The 16,790-nt window shown below is 49.9% G+C and overlaps 1 protein-coding gene across 4 annotated transcripts in view; it reads right to left on the reverse strand.

Moving 5' to 3' along the window:
* Window positions 1–16,790, reverse strand: part of Rap1gap2 (RAP1 GTPase activating protein 2) — a 217,125-nt gene that overhangs the window by 184,201 nt on the left and 16,134 nt on the right. The window contains exon 1 of one of the 4 annotated variants that reach the window (NM_001401654.1): window positions 14,134–14,365. The exons of the other annotated variants lie outside the window; for them this stretch is intronic. The gene's annotated coding sequence lies outside the window, so the exon portion shown is untranslated. Of the gene's footprint in view, window positions 1–14,133; window positions 14,366–16,790 lie in introns of those variants that run through there. 4 annotated transcript variants of the gene reach the window in all.

Consider the following 16,790-nt stretch of genomic DNA (forward strand, 5'->3'; position numbering starts at 1 on the left):
CATTTATGCTAAGCTTGCTGGCCAGCATGCCCCGGCTATTCCCCGTCCCTGTCTCCATAGGGAATATAAGTGCACACCATCATGCCTGGCTTTTTACACAAGCCCATCACTGGTGCCAGAGATTGAACTCAAGTCCTCAAGCTTGCAAGGCAAGCCCTTTGCCTACTGAGTCCTCTCCCCAACGCAGGAATCAAGTTTTAAGAGCACTGTCTGAGTTCCTATCCAGCTAGGTCAGAAGCCAATGACCCAGTATGAACTGGATCGTTCTTCTCCTCTCCTCTTCTCTTTCCTCCTCTGTCTCACCGCTGGGAAAGTCCTAAGAAAAGGCTTTAATGAGCAAGACAACAAACAGCCCATCCATCAGCTCTGCCTGCTTCCTTAGCCAAGTCTGAGACTTCCAGCAGGCTGCCAAGCAACCTCGCAGGGTACAAAAGCTCCAGGGTGAGGTAGATATCGCATGAGTCTACTTAGAACAGAATACCTTGTGCAAACTTCTCTGTTCTCATCACCTAGCAGGAGCTGAAGGTGAGGCTGTTTCCGAAGCATGCATCAGTATGTTTTTCATGTATATGTTAAAGAAAGAGGTGGTGTGACAGTTGCACCAGACGTGGGCACACCCCACCGCCCACACGCACCATGTGTGAACACTGCCCATCGCACCTATGCAGGGGGAAAAGACAGTTGACAGTTTCTCTGATAACAGGCCTCCAGGTCCAAGGAGACATGAAAGTTTGAGGTCACCTGTACCAAGTGTTCCAGAGCCAAGTAGGACACAGGCCCAGGCCCACACAGCTGCATAGTATTAGGGCAGCGATGGGGTGGATTTCAGGCCGGAGGCCAAGCTAATCTCTGTCTCCTGAGTCTCCAACTCCTAAGAGTCACAAAGAGCACTGGTAGGGCTCAGCCATTCTTCCAAGAAACAACAGCAGCCTGGGGCATTGGTAAGGAGGAGACATGGAGCATTCTACGTTCCTCAGGGACATCTGGATCCAGGGATGCTGGAGAGGCCAGAAGAACCTAAAGTCCCTTCAGCCCCATGGTAAAAACCTAGACAGAGGGAAGCTCCTGTGCGACTGAGTCCATTCCAGTACCCGAGCTCTGAAGGCAGATGAGAGCCTTTCTGGAGCCATCTGAGCGAGCCCCTGATGAGCCCTCGGCTCCTAAACTCTGAGATAGGTGACCTCAGCCAAGTCATTTAACCTCTCTGGTCTCAGTTATCTTCTCTGTCATACAGGAAGGGTGCTGCCAACCTCACAATGTTACAAATGAACAAAAGTGCTTGGCACAGGCTATGGGAACCATTATAATTCCACCTATTGTGACTCCACGCCCTGGCTATGGGAACCATTATATTTCCCACCTATCATGACTCCACCCCCTGGCTATGGGAACCATTATAATTGCCACCTATCATGACTCCGCCCCCTGCCTCAGTCCCTTTCAGCTTCCTGCCCCCACTTCTTCTGCCCTTTTTGTTCCTCTTCTGTGGGGTGGGCAAAAGGAAACCACCCAACTCTCTGGGAAAGACTGTGAGCCAAGCAAAAAGGGAAGCACTATGCCAGCCTGCCCAGCCTGCCTGCCCCACCCACTCACCCACCACAGCCCAGCACCCTCCCATACCTCCACGGATGAGTGTGAACCAGAGCCAAAGTAGCATCCATTTCCGGGAGATCACTATAAGCCAGCCAGCACTGATCTAACCACCTAGCTTGGTTCTGCCAAATACCAGCCACTGAGAAAGAGACTGGAATGCAGAATTTATGCAGCACCCATTGTACAGAAGAAAAGACCAAGGTCTGGAAAGCAATGTATGGCTCGTGGTGGAACAGCAATGATATGGGAGAGAACAAGTACTAAACCCTCCTAGTTCCTGCCCAAACGGGCTCCATCCCTCCCTAGAAGGCAGGCGCGTGCGCACACACACACACACACACACACACACACACACACACACACACACACACACGGGTCTACTTTGAGTCACATGTCACAAGATCCAGCATCCCTGGTGGAACTCATAGGCATTCCTGGGGGACCATCCTAAGAGACAATTCTTGTCAGAGCCCCAGCTTTGGGCAGAGTTCCAAGTAACTCACTCACCCCTGGGCTTTAGCATAGATGGAACTGGAGAGCTGGCTGAGACTAGAGGACAACCCAGATACCTGTCAGCAGCAGGCCCTCCCTCCACTGTGTCCCCCGGGTCTCCAGGACAGGAAGGGGCAGTGTAGTTTCATCTGCTTGGGCAGCTCAGACCTTGTAACTATTGATCTTTTAAAATGAGGACTGAACAATGAGACAAGCTCCTCCCCAGGGCACAGAGATGGGGCAGTCACAGAAAGGTCCCGGAAACAGAGGCCCCTAAAGAAGAAGTACTGAATGGACCAACCATTCTGCCCTGACCCATGTCATGAGATGGCAGCAGGCTGAGCGGGGCAGCTCATATCTCATTTCCCTCTTCCACTGTAAGCAAGTTGTTTCTTCTTCTGAGGCATCCGTTCACCCTCATCAAACTGCCCTCTACTTCCTTCCCAGGCCAGATGAGACAAGGACAGAGACAGAGAAAGACACAGACCTCTAGGGGAATGTAGGTCATTTCCCGGTGTGCCTTTCTCAGGGCCAGGGCTGCATGTCCCATTGCACAAGTTCAGAAAAGCAAGATGATGACAGAGACAGCAGCAAAAGGTCACTTGTGAAAACAGGGCTACAAGAGCAAAATTCATACACACTTTGATTGCATAATTCCTTCCTATCTGTTCAGGATGGCTGGCCTGCCAAGGGAGTCGCCCTAGTGAATGGCTGTGGGCTACAGAAGTGAGAGATTCTATCACAAACATTTCAAAGTAACAATAAGGCAACACTTTTGCCAATCGGATAATAATTACTTTTAAAACGAGCTAATAAAAAAAGGCATCACGGGGCTGGGGATTTAGCTCAGTGGTAGAGCGCTTACCTAGGAAGCACAAGGCCCTGGGTTCGGTCCCCAGCTCCGAAAAAAAGAACCAAAAAAAAAAAAAAAGGCATCACTTTAGAGGCTGGGGCTGTGGTTTGTCAGCAGAGCACTTCCTGTCATCCACCAGGCCCTGGGTTCTAGGTGCATAAACCAGAAGCAGTAGGATCTTGATTTTAAGGCCAACCTGAGCTACATAGTGAGACTGTAAAGCTAGACCTGTAATTCCGTTGTTTGGAAGGCTAAGACAGGAGGACAGCTGTGAGTACAAGGCTAGCCAAGCTACAGAGTGAGACACTGTCTCAAAAATAAAAATAGAATAATAACAGTAATTAAGTGCATGCCTATAGTCACAGAACTTACGGGGTGGAGGCAGGGGAATCAGACCTTCGTGGACATCCTTGTCTACATAGTGAGGTTAGGGCCTGCCTCGGCTACATGAGACTGTATCACAAAATAACTACATAAAGTTACAAAAAAACTCACTATAATGGGATCCCACCAGTTTAAATAAATATGCAGAAAAAAATTTTTTGAGATAGGGTTTCTTTGTATAACATCTCCAGCTGTTTGTAGACCAGGCTGGCCTCAAACTCACAAAGATCAATCCCACTGCCTCTGCCTCCTGATGGCTGGGATTAAAAGTGTACATCACCACATCCAACTAAGTATGCAGATTCTTATAGCTCCCTACACAATTTCTGGAAAGAAGAGTAATCAGTGACCCAAGAGTGATCACTTAAAAGAATGGGAATGGAATACGTGGCCCTCCTCAGTCTAGACTCTAGAGGGTGCAGACTTACCACAGTCCCCTGTGCTGTTATGTTGCTAATGTTGCTTAAACCATTAGCACAGTTTTTAAGAAAAACGTTAGATAGGGTGTGTGTGTGTGTGTGTGTGTGTGTGTGTGTGTGTGTGTGATTAGAAAGTATGTATACACATGCTTGTATGTTTATGGGTGTCGGGGAGGGGCAGTGTCTTCCTTGATCAGTTTCCACTTTATTCCCTAGCTTGTCAGCTTGCCCTAAAGATCTCGTGTCTCCGTCTCCCAAGTGCTGGAGTGATAGGCAGCCACCATCCCTGCCCAGCTTCCACTCGGGTTCTAAGGGCGGGAACTCCGGAAGCTTCCATGGCAGGTGCTTTATCTACTGAGCCATCTGTCTGGCTCTTGCTCTGTTTTTTGAGGCAGGGTCTCTCACTGTAGCCCAGACTGGCCTGGAATTGACAGCAATCCTCCTGCCTCCCTCTCCTGACTGCTAGGATCACAGGAAGATGAAGAGAAGGAAGAAGAAGCTGTCATTATGAATAGGGTAATTTTTTCCGAGCCTCTTGAACTCAAGGTTTGGAGTTCAAACCACCACTGACCCTGGTGCTGGTTCCAAGCTTTCCAAAGGAGTCTGTCTTCACAAAGAGGAGGTGGCCGGATCCCTCACACCTCACTCCAGGTGGCACTGCCATCTGGTCTTCTTAGATAAGGAGATATAAAGGATCCCAGAACACGGCTTTTCTAGAAGAAATTTGACATTTTGAATACAAATCTTTAAAAAAAAAAAAAAACTGTACCTGCCAAGCACAGTGTGGTGCCAGAGACCTGCAATCCCAGCTGCTAGAGAGGCTGAGTCAGGAGGATTACTTGAACCAGGAGTTCAAGGGCCAACCTGGACAACAAATCAAATCAAAAAAAGGAAGATAGGGGTTGGGGATTTAGCTCAGTGGTAGAGCGCTTGCCTAGCAAGCGCAAGGCCCTGGGTTCGGTCCCCAGCTCTGAAAAAAAAAGAAAAAACAAAAAAAAACAAAAAAAAACAGGAAAATACTGGGTGTGGTCACTCTTTCCAGGTGCCCATCACATCACACACATGCCTTTAATCCCAACACTCAGGAGGCTGAGACAGGAGAATCTCTGTGAGTTTGAGACCAGTCTAGGATAGTTACGTAGTCAGCCAGAACTACATAGTAAGAATCAGTTTCAAAAAGAAAGAGAAATGGGGAGAGAAAGAGAGAGAGAGAGAGAGAGAGAGAGAGAGAGAGAGAGAGAGCTTGCAAAGCACCCATCAGTATCCTGGTTTGGTATCTGGATGCTGGTTTTATAAGTGTATGTTGAATTGGTAGGAACTCATCCATATGTAGGCTTAAACTGGGTGCAGTGCTATGGAGGTATATCATGCTTCGGTGGCAAGAGTTTTTTTTCTTCAAAATATGCATGCCCTTTGTCCTAGCAGCTCCATTTTCTCTTAGATTCCCCCCCGCCCCAAGGGGCATGCTCAGAGGTGGATGCCCAGTTGTTCTTTCCAGGTCTCCATCACTGCCCATGAGGTGCTGGAAACAACGGGAGTCTCCAACCTGGTGGGGAGGGGGTAAACACCTCCTGGCAACAGGGTACACATGAGCCAGCACAGTGCACCAGGACCAGCACTCGCAGTGGTGGGCAAAGCCAAGGTCAGCTTCAGGGTGGATTAAAGTGAGTACAATCCAATCATACTCTAGAGCAGAGTCTTTGGAGGGAGGATTATGGGGTAGGAGTGTTTCCTCCCTGTACTTTCCTAGGCTTCCTTACAACGAGGAGGCCTTATTTTTATAACTGGAAAAAAAAGCAGTAAATACTCTTTAAAGGAAGCCTAAAGAGGCAAGCCCATGGTTAGGAAATGGGTTTTTGGCTGTGCGAGGTGGAGTTGTAGTTCTATGATAGAAAGTGTGCACAGCATTCAGAAAGCCTTGGGGTCCAACACCCAGCACCAGCCCATCCATCTGTCAGTCACATCTCAAAGGTTCTAAGTATGAGGACTAATTGCACTTTAGGAGCCTGGGTTCAAACCCCAGCCCTGCAGCTCGTCAGTAACGTGGCCTTAGGCAAGGTTCTTAACTGGCCTTCAACAGGTTTGCAAGCCTTCAAAGCCGTGCCTGCCACAGTCCTGGAGATTTGTCAATTAATGTACTGCTCAAATTCCTTCCCATTGTCAGGCGTGGTGTCCCATATCTACGATACCAGCTACTACAAAAGCTGAGGCAGGAGGATAGCGAGTTTGAGTTTAAAGCCAGCTTGGAGTGTATAATAAGTGCTGAGCCAAACTGGACTATGTAGCAATACCATGGCTCAAAAAAAGAAAAGGCTATCTGGTCTACCATCCAGACTTAGGGTCAGGGAATTGTCCCCAGATGATTCTGATCCAGTAAGAAATTCTGGAGTGACATTCAGTAGAGAATTTCCATCATCAATGATGTCCCTATTGGCTCTCTGTAGACTTGGACACTAGGGACTGCCCCGAAGGGGCTTCTCACTAAAGATCACACCTCTAGGTCTTTGCCTTCCATCTGCTCACTCCATCCAGCTGAGCCATCCCCAAGTCTTGTGTAGCATCTGGCTACACTGCTCACCAGGATGAGACAGAAGGTACACACTTGCGCCCTCTATGTGCAATTTCTGGTAGTGCAAGGAGTGCACAGGATGTCTTTGTTTCCTTTTCTAGGAAGACAGCCACCATATTGTCTCTGGCAAAAGGGAGAGAGGGATGGAGAGAAACTTCAGTGTTGCAACAAGGACACCAGGTGAGAGAAAGAGTGGTCCCAGTCTGACACTAAATGTAGCCATGGAGAAAACACTTCCACTTCCCCATCCTGGGCCTTTCAGATATGAGAAGAATAATAATAAATTTAGTTCATTCTTTCCTTCATTCTTCCTTTCTGAACTTTTTCTTTTGAGACAGATCCTTGTTAAGTTGACCAGGCTAATGGTGAACCTGCAATTCTCAGCTCCACCAAATGCTAACCAGACCCAGTTCCTTCCACGTTTGAAACAGAATCTCGTTATGCGGCCTAGGCTGGCCTGCCCTTGGATCCTCCTGCCTCAGCCTCCTGAGTGGTGGAATCGAGGTTTGTGCTACCACATCTGCCAATGTAAATCATTTCTTGAGAGCTTCTGATGAACCAGGAAAGCCCAAATTTCTTTTTCCCATTTAATCCTTATCACAACTATATTTGCACTTGCCTAATTATCAACTAGAGCCTTGAAGTTAAAAAGTTAAGGTCCAGGGCTGTTCGGGAGCAATGGTAGAATTCAAACCAGAACCTACTCCAACACACAGTGCTCTTATATACTAGGCTCCAATCGAGTATAGTGTTGAATGCGAGATGTCAACAGGCTGGACTGCTGGACTTAAACAAATCTCAAGGTTCTCCCCAGGGTACCTGTGAATGCCTGGCCAAGAAGCATCGCCACCCCGGGCCAGGACAGGCAAGCTAGGCAGAAGGACCATTTCTTTGTCAGATGAATATGAACCTCAGGCAAGGCAGGTGGCTGAGACAGAAGGAGAGCCAGGGGGCTCGCCCAGACACTAACAGGGGTGGAGGCTGCAGCTCAAAAACAGCACATGCATGATTCATTCAGTTGATTTTCTTGCATAAAGATGAAGGTGCTGTTGGGGCTCAACCCACACCCAGGCCCAGAGCATATCTAGAGCCCCGCCCCTACAGTGTCATCACCAGCAACACGTAGGAGAGAATGAGGCTACCTTGGAATGATAAAACAAGCAAAGACAGGAAAGGCCTTTTCCAGGCCAGCTCAGTTGGTAGAATCCTTGCCTGACCCACACAAAGACCTAGATTTGCATCTGAGTGCCACATAAGCTGTGTGTGATGGTGTGCGCCTGCAGTCTCGGCACTCCAGAGGTAAGAGGAAGAGGATCAGAAGTTCAATGTCATCTTCAGCTTCATAGTGAGCTTGGGACCAGCTCAGGTTTAAATAAGACCTTGTCTCACAAAAGAGGAGGACGGGGAGAGAGGGAAACAGGGAGGAGGGAGAAAAGGGAGAAGGAGGAAGGGAAGACAAGGAGGAGAAGGTGGGTAGAAAGAGAAGAAGGGAAGGAAAGAGGAGAGAAGGGGGAGAGGAGTGGAGGAGGAGGAAGAGAGCTGGAGAGGTAGCTCAGTGGGTAAAGTGCTTGCCTTGAAAGCATGAGAATCTGACTATGTTTTGGGTAAAACAAAAGCAAAAGACATGATGATGTGTGCTTGTAGTCTCAGGGCTGAGGTAGGGACAGATCCCTGGGGCAAGTCAACCTAGCCTACTTGATGAGTCCAGGCCCTTTCTCATAGGAAAAAAAGATGGATGACACCCAAGGAAGAAAACAAGAGGTGAGGTTGACCTCTGCCCTGCACACATGTACATGTATAGCTGCATGTACACTCACATGTCTTGTGCACCTGTAAACACACGAACATGCATGTGTGCACAAAAAGACACAAAGAAAAAATGTCTTTTCCATTCAAGTTTCTCCTCTTTCCTCTACAAACCCCACCTTTAGGAAGGGCTCTACACAGTGTCCTCACTTGGCAGATGGGTAAACTGGGGCACAAAGAGACTAAGTCATACATTCAAGGTCAAGAGCTGAATGTGTGTGTGACTCTGTACCTTGAAAATCATGCTGTATCGATTCCAAGGTTGCGTAAGGGAAGCAAGATATCTTCCTCATGGATTTCTTGGGTTGCTTGCCCTTCACCCAACCACAATGCTGGGCAAAAGCATAAACTAGCACACAAAAAGAAGGCATAAATATACTTGAGGAGAGGAGCCATGTGTGACACCAAGCCAAGTGCCAGACATAAGCAATGAAGCCGGCATGTAATTCACTCCTAAACCTTAAATCACCCAGATGGCACTAGGTAGAGAAGATATGAGTGCTCCCTGGTAAGCCCTGTCCAAACTGCAGATTCATGAGCAAAATAAATGTCAGCATTGTTGTAAGCCATACATTTCGGTGGCTAATATGCCATATTAGATCACTAGAGACGCAACAGAGCCTGAATTTGAACTAAGCAAGCTGGCTCTAGAGGCATTTCTGCAGCATCGCCTGCTATGCCAGAGGCCGTACAGCGGAAGGGGCTAGAGACAGATGCAGAGGTTAGAGGCATGCCTAACCAGTCACTAGCCCATTACTCCCCAAGTGCTTCTGGGGTTTATTGTGGATTTGGTTGGTTTGGGGGCTTTTGTTTGTTTGTTTGGTCAGTTGGTTGATTGGTTATTTTTGGTTTGTTTTTCAATCTGTACTGTGTTCTGGGCTCTGCCTGTTCTGAGAACATTTGGGAATATAGATCGATACACCACTGCTCCAACCGGCAGTGGGGAGACTGGACAACTTCACAGGGGACCGGATGGCAAGGGAGGCCTGCTTCAGAGGCATAGCCCTGAATGCCCTACCTGAAAGTGAAGTGGAAGGAGTGAGGTGAACACAAAGAGTGAAAGACACAGGAAGCAGCGTCAAGAACTAACGGGGTGTGGGGGGCTGTGCAGGCTCTGGCTCCACCCCTTCCCACCTGTGATCTTGGGGAAGTGACCTCCACAAGGAAATGGCAATGAGACGCTACTTCTTAGGACTGTCACCCACAGATAAGGGCTGTTCCAGGGAGTAGCTGAGCTAAGACATGTGGAGCCAGGGCCCAGCACAGGGAGACCTAGATAGCAATAATTGCCATTTGAATTCTGCAGCAATTGAGACCCCAGCAGGAAGACCAAGGCCCCAGAGCCCACTTTGTTTCCTGTCAGAGAACCACACTAACCAAAGATATTAGAGAAGAGTAGGTACAGGGGGTCTGAGAGAGCCGGCCACCTGCGACATAGATGACAAGAACTAGAGTATGTCAGAGGGTGAAAGGAGGAACACGCCTCACCAATCAAAGCTAATGGACCCTTCCACCTACCCCTGCAGCCATTCTGAGTCATCAGCTCCACCCAAACCCCTCCTCCCACACAGAGTTCAGGAGGATGGGGCTGGAGGTTGGACTCTCCCTCTCCAGGTACCACCCTAAAGGCATTGGACACCCACACATCCCAACAGGGGGAAGCAGCTGTCTCAAGTCAGGGGGTAGGGCAAGGTAAGGAAAGCCAGTGAGAGGGCAGAACTAGGCAGCAAGAGGGACGGGGGTGGGGTCGGGAGTGGGGGGTGGGGGGAAAGACACAGAGAGCTTCAAGAAGAGCAGAAACCCCGCTGGGGTAAAGTATCACCTGCCATCACACTCTCCAGGACCCTGGAGAGCGCCCAGCAAAGGCGGCTGACGTTCAGCCAAAGGTACCTAGAGCAAGCAGAGCACGTGCAGAGACACGCCACAAACCAGAGATGCCTATACATTGATCCAATAGCAAGGCCTCCAGGACACACAGTATCACCCAACATAGGTGTACACACACACACACACACACACACACACACACACACACACACACACACACACGGACAGAATGACAGGTAAGATCAGGCATGAAACAGAATTCCCCGCTGGAGAGATATCAAAGCCCTGGAGACAACTACAGCAGCATCAGCTTTTTTTTTTAAACTAAACTTATTAGAACAAAAGCCACCCACAATTGCAGAAGTCAGACTTGTCTTTAAATGACTGCTGAACCTCCCCCCCAACCCAGCCTCTGTGGGGTGTGACCCTGCCTGTAGACAGAAGACGGAGGCAGTGACCTTTGTAATGCCAGTGTGAGCTGTCCGTACAGAGCAGGAGGCGGCTGGATACTTCCCCACAGCGTGACCTCTCCTAGAGGGAGTGCCATGTTGCCTAGAGATGTGAAAGGGTAGGTCGACCGGGGCCACGTGATGCCATGGCAACAGGCCCTTGCTAAGGCACATCCACAACTGCTTTAGCAGATCATGACAGGACCTATGTGTTTGCAGATGGCACCTCCCCTGTCAAAGAGGGTGTGATAGCCCAGAAGGAGCATTGATGCCTGGGAAAGAAAAGTGGCTGGAGGGGCCAGACCCCGACATACGAAGTCAGCTTGGCTCCCCGAGTAACTTTCAACCGCTCCTTCCCTTCCCTACTGCCACCATCCCTGTCCCTCAGGCCCATCCTGTACTATGTCCCAGACACCTCTAACTCCAGGGACAAAGGCTGACAACTTACCGCCCAGCCTTGTGCTCCAGCATTTTGGCCACCTCCTACCAGTCTGCTATGTCTCCTGTCTTGTCTGCAATGTCTCTAGGCTTCCCCCACCTCCTGCCCTGTCCTTTCCTGACTACAGCCCAGACCAGTGCCCACGACCATCTGCCATCTCCAAATGCAAGCATTCAGTCCTCCTTCAAGCACCTGCTTCCAAGCGACTGCCCTCTCATCCTTCCCGGCCCACTTTAGGGCTCCTGCACCCTCCTGGGTATCATTGGCTCTAATTCTCAGACAGTGAACCAAATCTATTCCAGCCTGGGGAACTGGGCCACAGCCCCAGAGGCACCAACAAGAACAGAAGTCTGGCCCTTGAAGCTCAGACTCCACAACTAGGAAGGGTCTTAGGGGTTGTCTACCCAGTGTCATCCACAAAGTGGGTGAAAATCTGTACCACCAGACCCTGCTGCCTTCCTGACTGCTCAGAGCTATTCCATCAGTAATGACCTTAGCCACGTACCCAAAAATCCAATAAAGAATCAGACATAGTGGTGTGTTCCTGAAATCCCAGTACTTGGGAGGTAGAAGTAGAAGGATCCGAAATTTAAGGTTAGACTGGTTTACATGAGACTGCGTCAAAAAAAATAATGTTTTCCAACAAAGGCTGGCACAGAGATAGCTACCTATAATGGCAGCTACTTGGGCAGCCAAGGCATGCAGATCATAGAGCTACACAGCAAAATCTTGTTTCCAAAAAGAAAAAGAAATAAAAAGAGTTAGACATGGTGGCAAATGCCTTTAGTCCCAGTACTTGGGAAGCAGAGGAAAAGTGGATTTCTGTCTGGTCTACAAAGTGAGTTCCAGGACAACCCAGTCTACACAAAGAAACTCTGTCACAAAAAAAGAATCACAACATCCAGATAAGGAAACTGAGGCTCAAAAAATCTAGGTAAACTTGCCCCAGGTCAGTGTGTGGGATGCCTCAGAGTGTCACTGCCAAGCCTTTTACCCTACCTCCTACTCCAGCCATCTCCATAATGACCAGCCATTGCCCCTCACCCCAGATTGGAAGTAGCATGTTCTAAGTGCCACACATCAAAACTGGATGAGGTCACACCAAGCCCTCTCTGCAGAAGTGGTGTGGGTCCCCAAAGAAACCATTTGAGCTTCATTTTGTATAATCTAGAAGCATGAGGGAGTTAATGGCCACGGAGTCACCCTCGGGGGAGGGGGAACTGCTAATGGTTTCTCTCTCCAACACAGCAGCTCTGAGATGTAGCCCTTAGGCTCCTCTGGAGACCCCCAGGAGTAGAGCAGCAGATGGTAAAGGAGAGCCTCTCTGCATTGCTCACCCTTCTCATCTGCGTACCCTCTGCTCTGCTGCCCTCCATCCACTTTCCCACTAAAACCCTGGGGCAAGCCCTTCTCCCACGAGTTCCTAGGGTAGGGACAGGGGTGTGGGGGGTGAGCACACAGAGTTGGGGTTGGGGCAGCAATTCACATCCAGGTCTCAGTGCCAACCAGCTGTCACCAAAGATGGTAGTTAAGCCTTCATGTTTGGCCAATGTGCCACGTCGCCACCACAGTTTCTGTCAGGGCCCTTTTCCTTTGCAGTTTAAATCATTCTGATCTTCTGTGACTCTGCCACACTTAATTGAATTGTTTGTTTGTTTCTTTTTGATGCTTTGGGAATTTCTAGTTTGATTTTGAGTTTTGGTTTGTGGCTTCTGAGACAGGGTCTCACTTTGCAGGCCAGGCTTGCCTTGAACTCATGCAATCCTCCTGTCTAAGCCTTTCAAGTGCTGGGATTGCAGATATAAGCCACCACACCTCAAAAGGGATCTTAGGAAAAGAGAGAGTGAAAAGCTGTGGAGGTGTCACTCACAGGAAGACTTTCTGGAATAGAGACCACTTCCTTTGGAACTAGGATACCCTGGACTTACATAGAGTCTCATCAGTTGTGCCCTGACCCTTGCCAAGGTGAACATCTGTCCCTGCCCCAAAACAGCAGCCACAAAAGGTCTTGGCTTCAACATTCCATACCATCCCAGGCCCCGAACCTTCCCCTGCTCCTCAAGATCTAGTGAGGGAAAAGGGGCCTGAGGCAGCTTCCAAACACCCGAGCAGACACATCCAGCAGACACTCACCCTTAGAGCTGGGCAGCCCAGAACCCTTGCTTAGAGGTAGGAGATGCACAGCCTCTCCCAAGTCCTGAGGAAAATCACTGCCCAAGACCTCACAGGCCCTGAGTCACTCCCAACCTCCAGGCAGCTGTGCAAGCTTTTCTGTTTATTCCTCGCCCACAGCAGGAGGAACAGAGGGATGAGAGCCTTCTTCACCAAGAGAAACTGAGACCTATGAGGCTCAAAGGATGGCTTCAGTATCACAAGGCATGCCCCAATACAGGCCCAGGACAATTCTAGTAATACCTTTAGAGGAGACCCTGATGGGAGCCATTCAGAAGCTGATCCATGAATTTAGAGCGTAAACCCTGGTAGCATGTAAATGCCCTTCAGATTTAGTAAGGGTGAAAGAGAGATACAGAGGAAAGAAGGATGCCGCTTACCAGCTCCCAAGTCCAGACATAACAAGTGTAAGCAAAACCAAAGTGCAATCTATAGAGTCCTTCTGTCCCGTAAACAGGACCCCCCACCCGTGCCTGGCACTGCCACACCCACCCAAGGCCTCTAGAAATGAGCATCAGGCTGCAAGCTGGCCTTGCCCCGCCGGTTCATGAAAGTCTCTGGACCGACTCCACCAGTTCTACCGCCTCTCCCTGGAACAGGCACAAGCTGGCTTGGGGACAGACGGGCTGGGGCTTCTGCTCTTGCCAATGAAAACAAGTCCTCCCTCCCCAACCTAGCAGCCTGGCTTCAGCATCCTCTTGGGGTTACTGGCTTCTTTCCTGCTACTGCCACCTGTAAACACCCACGTCTGACCTCCATGTCCGTCAGCGTCTTTCACCAGACTCCAACAGGGAACTGACCAACATCACACGCATACACGCGCGCACACGCACACACACATACACACACACACATACATATGCACGCCCCTCTTCATGGTGAGTGTGTTGTGCCGCACTCGCACACCCGGCAGGGGTTTCTATGGACTGTCACCCTACCTCCCAGACAGAACCCAGTGAACCTAACTGCTTGGTGCGATGGGCGCGCGGAGCTCACCCAGGCCATCAGTGCTTTGCCAAAACACACATCCACTCTCACAGCATCCTCTCCAGTTCCACGCTCAGTCACACCCAGGACTCGTCCAGATGCACGCCGGCTGTGAAATTACAACCTAGCCCAGAGCCACTGACCTTCCCACACTCCCGACGTGGACGGAATGTCAATAGTCAGTCCTGCCGGCTCACCCAACGGGCGCGCTGGTCGGCGCGGCGTCCACGACTCTCCATCAGGACTGAGCCCCCTCCTCCTCAGCGCGGGGTTCCCTCGCAGCCCGCCCAGCCGCGTGCACCGTCACCGCGGCGCGCACACGCGCACACCGGCCGCCACAAAGCTGCGCCGGGCCGCTCGCACACCTGGCGGGCGCGCCCCCGTCGACGGAGCGCGCACACGCAGTCTCTTCTCTAGTCCTCTAGATCCTGCGCTCCCGCCCCTAGGGGCTGTTCGGAGCTGGGTACCAGCAGCGCCCACCGTGCAGCTGCAGGACACCGGGCTGGGTTTGGGGTACTACGGGTCCTGAGCGTCGCGCGCCCTGGGGGATGCTCGTGTCCGCGCGGCCAGCGTATTGCCCTGGGCGGCTCCTCCTAAACAAAGGCGCAGGGTGAGGCAGGCTGTGGGGATCCCGTGGGGAAAGAAGGGAGAAGCCCACCTGCCCGCAAAGGTTGCTGCAGGACAGGGATCACAACACTGGGGACAGAAGATGCTGAAAGATTCCTGGGTTCCTAATCGGACTCTCTGAAAGCGTGCTATTGGAACTTGGAAGTAGGAGACCTTCAGGGACTGCTGAAACCCCTGAAGCCGACGCCTGCCTGGGACCTGACAACCTACAGCTTTGGTTCTTTCCCTCTGCAGATGCATCCCATCTTCCACCAAACCAAAGATGCTCCTGAACTTGAAAACGTTGAAGGAACGATGTAACCCCCACAGCAGGCAGCCTCTGACACGCATCCATTAATGGGAAGTTCATTCCCTGGAGGCAGCACTCAGGCAGCTTAAACCTGAAAACATCCTTTATTTGCATGGAAATCTTCCTCGGTCCTAACCACTGGTCACAGCTCATTCTGTTCTGGACAGGGTGTTCTGCATCTAGAACGTACCTCACGCTTGCTGTTTCCTTTGCAGGGATATATTCTTACGTCTGTGCCCTGCGCTCCCGTACCCTAGCTAACGCTCTCACCAGCACCTTCCCTGTATGGCTGTCCCTTTGTGTGGTCCGAGACCTCTTTCCACGTCCACTTGCAAGTTGCATATCTCCATGCCCTGTTTTAGACTTCCGTGCAACCTGATCGGCTTGACAAACTATCTCCATGTTTGCCTGGACCACTCTAACCCAAGCTGGAAGGAAGTGAGGAAGGCAGGGACGGCAGGCCACAGTCTGGATCCTGAAATGCTAACTGTGGAGCATTAGAGGTTCTAGCATGCGATCCACAAGAGGAAAGGAGCTGCCAGTGCCCATAGAACCAAAAGACAAACAGCCTTAGAAACAAGGGCACTTCCCTTCCTTTGGATCCTGTCCTGAGCACTTGAACCCCGAGATTCCAGCGCTGGTCAGCAGAGACAGTTCAGGAACTTAAAGCCGACCTTGAGCACTTGAGTTTGATGCTCAGGACACACATGGTGGTGTAAGGAGTGTCCTGAATATTGTCCTCAGTCCTCCTCAGGCACCCCACGACAAACGTGCACACAATGGCACACATGCACACCATCACACACACACACACACACACACACACACAACATAAATGTAATTCTAAAAGAATAATAAAACTGAAATTTTTGATCAGTATCTGAAACAAGCCACTCAATCAGAACCCTTCAGGAAGCTGCTTGCCTTATTCAGGCGCCTGGATGCAGACAGGATTAGAGGCCAGCTTTCCTTACCCCTGTCATGCTACCCATAGTCATCCCCCTTATCCTCCAGAAACACTATAAGCCTTCAGTCCCAATGAATCCTGAAACCAAGTTCAGCACCAAACTAAGTGTACGGTATTTTTTCCTATAAAAGTGTCTTAGAGGCCTTTAATCCCAGCACTCAGGGATTAAATCTCTTGAGTTCAAGGCCAGCCTGGTCTACATAATGAATTCCAGGCCAGCAGGTGCAGAGGACCTAGGTTTGGCTCCCAGCACCCATGTGGCCTCACAACTACCCGTAACTCCAGTTCCAAGGGACCTGACACCCTCTTCCAGGCTCCACCAGCACCAAGTGGACAAACACACAGTGCATGCATGTGAGGTGCATTCATACACATAAAGATAAATAAATACCAATAATAACAGACCTCCCAGACTTACAATGGCTTTAATTACAAGTTGTTGACTTTAGAATTATGTGAAAGTAAGAAGACTTTTGGTCTCTTTCCAGGCTGGAGGTCTGCCATAGATACTCTCCAGAGATGCTGGACAGCAATCATGAGCTCCCCCGCTCAGCTACACTTCACAAGGTAAACAAAGGATACTACATGTACAGTGCTGTCAGCATCTTTGGAAAACAGACACTCAATAGTTACTGGACATGATCAACATGTTATCATAAAATATGCAAAGCTGTAATTAATGTTCAGTAGATCAGTTGTTATGTTAAATGCACTTAATATTTTCACCTTAGAGTGAGTCTGGTGGAAAACGACCCCATTGTACGTTGAGCATCTGTACATGCAAACCAATATAAAGTTGAGAATTTTCATCCTTTTCCTGTAAAGGAAGCACTTCACAAGTCTTCACTGACACATCAAAATTGCAAGCATCATTAGTCTGGCACTTTGGGAGTCATTAAGCAAAAGACGAATTATCT

The sequence above is a fragment of the Rattus norvegicus genome, chromosome 10 (genome assembly GCF_036323735.1).
Source record: "Rattus norvegicus strain BN/NHsdMcwi chromosome 10, GRCr8, whole genome shotgun sequence".
Taxonomy (NCBI): Eukaryota; Metazoa; Chordata; class Mammalia; order Rodentia; family Muridae; genus Rattus; species Rattus norvegicus.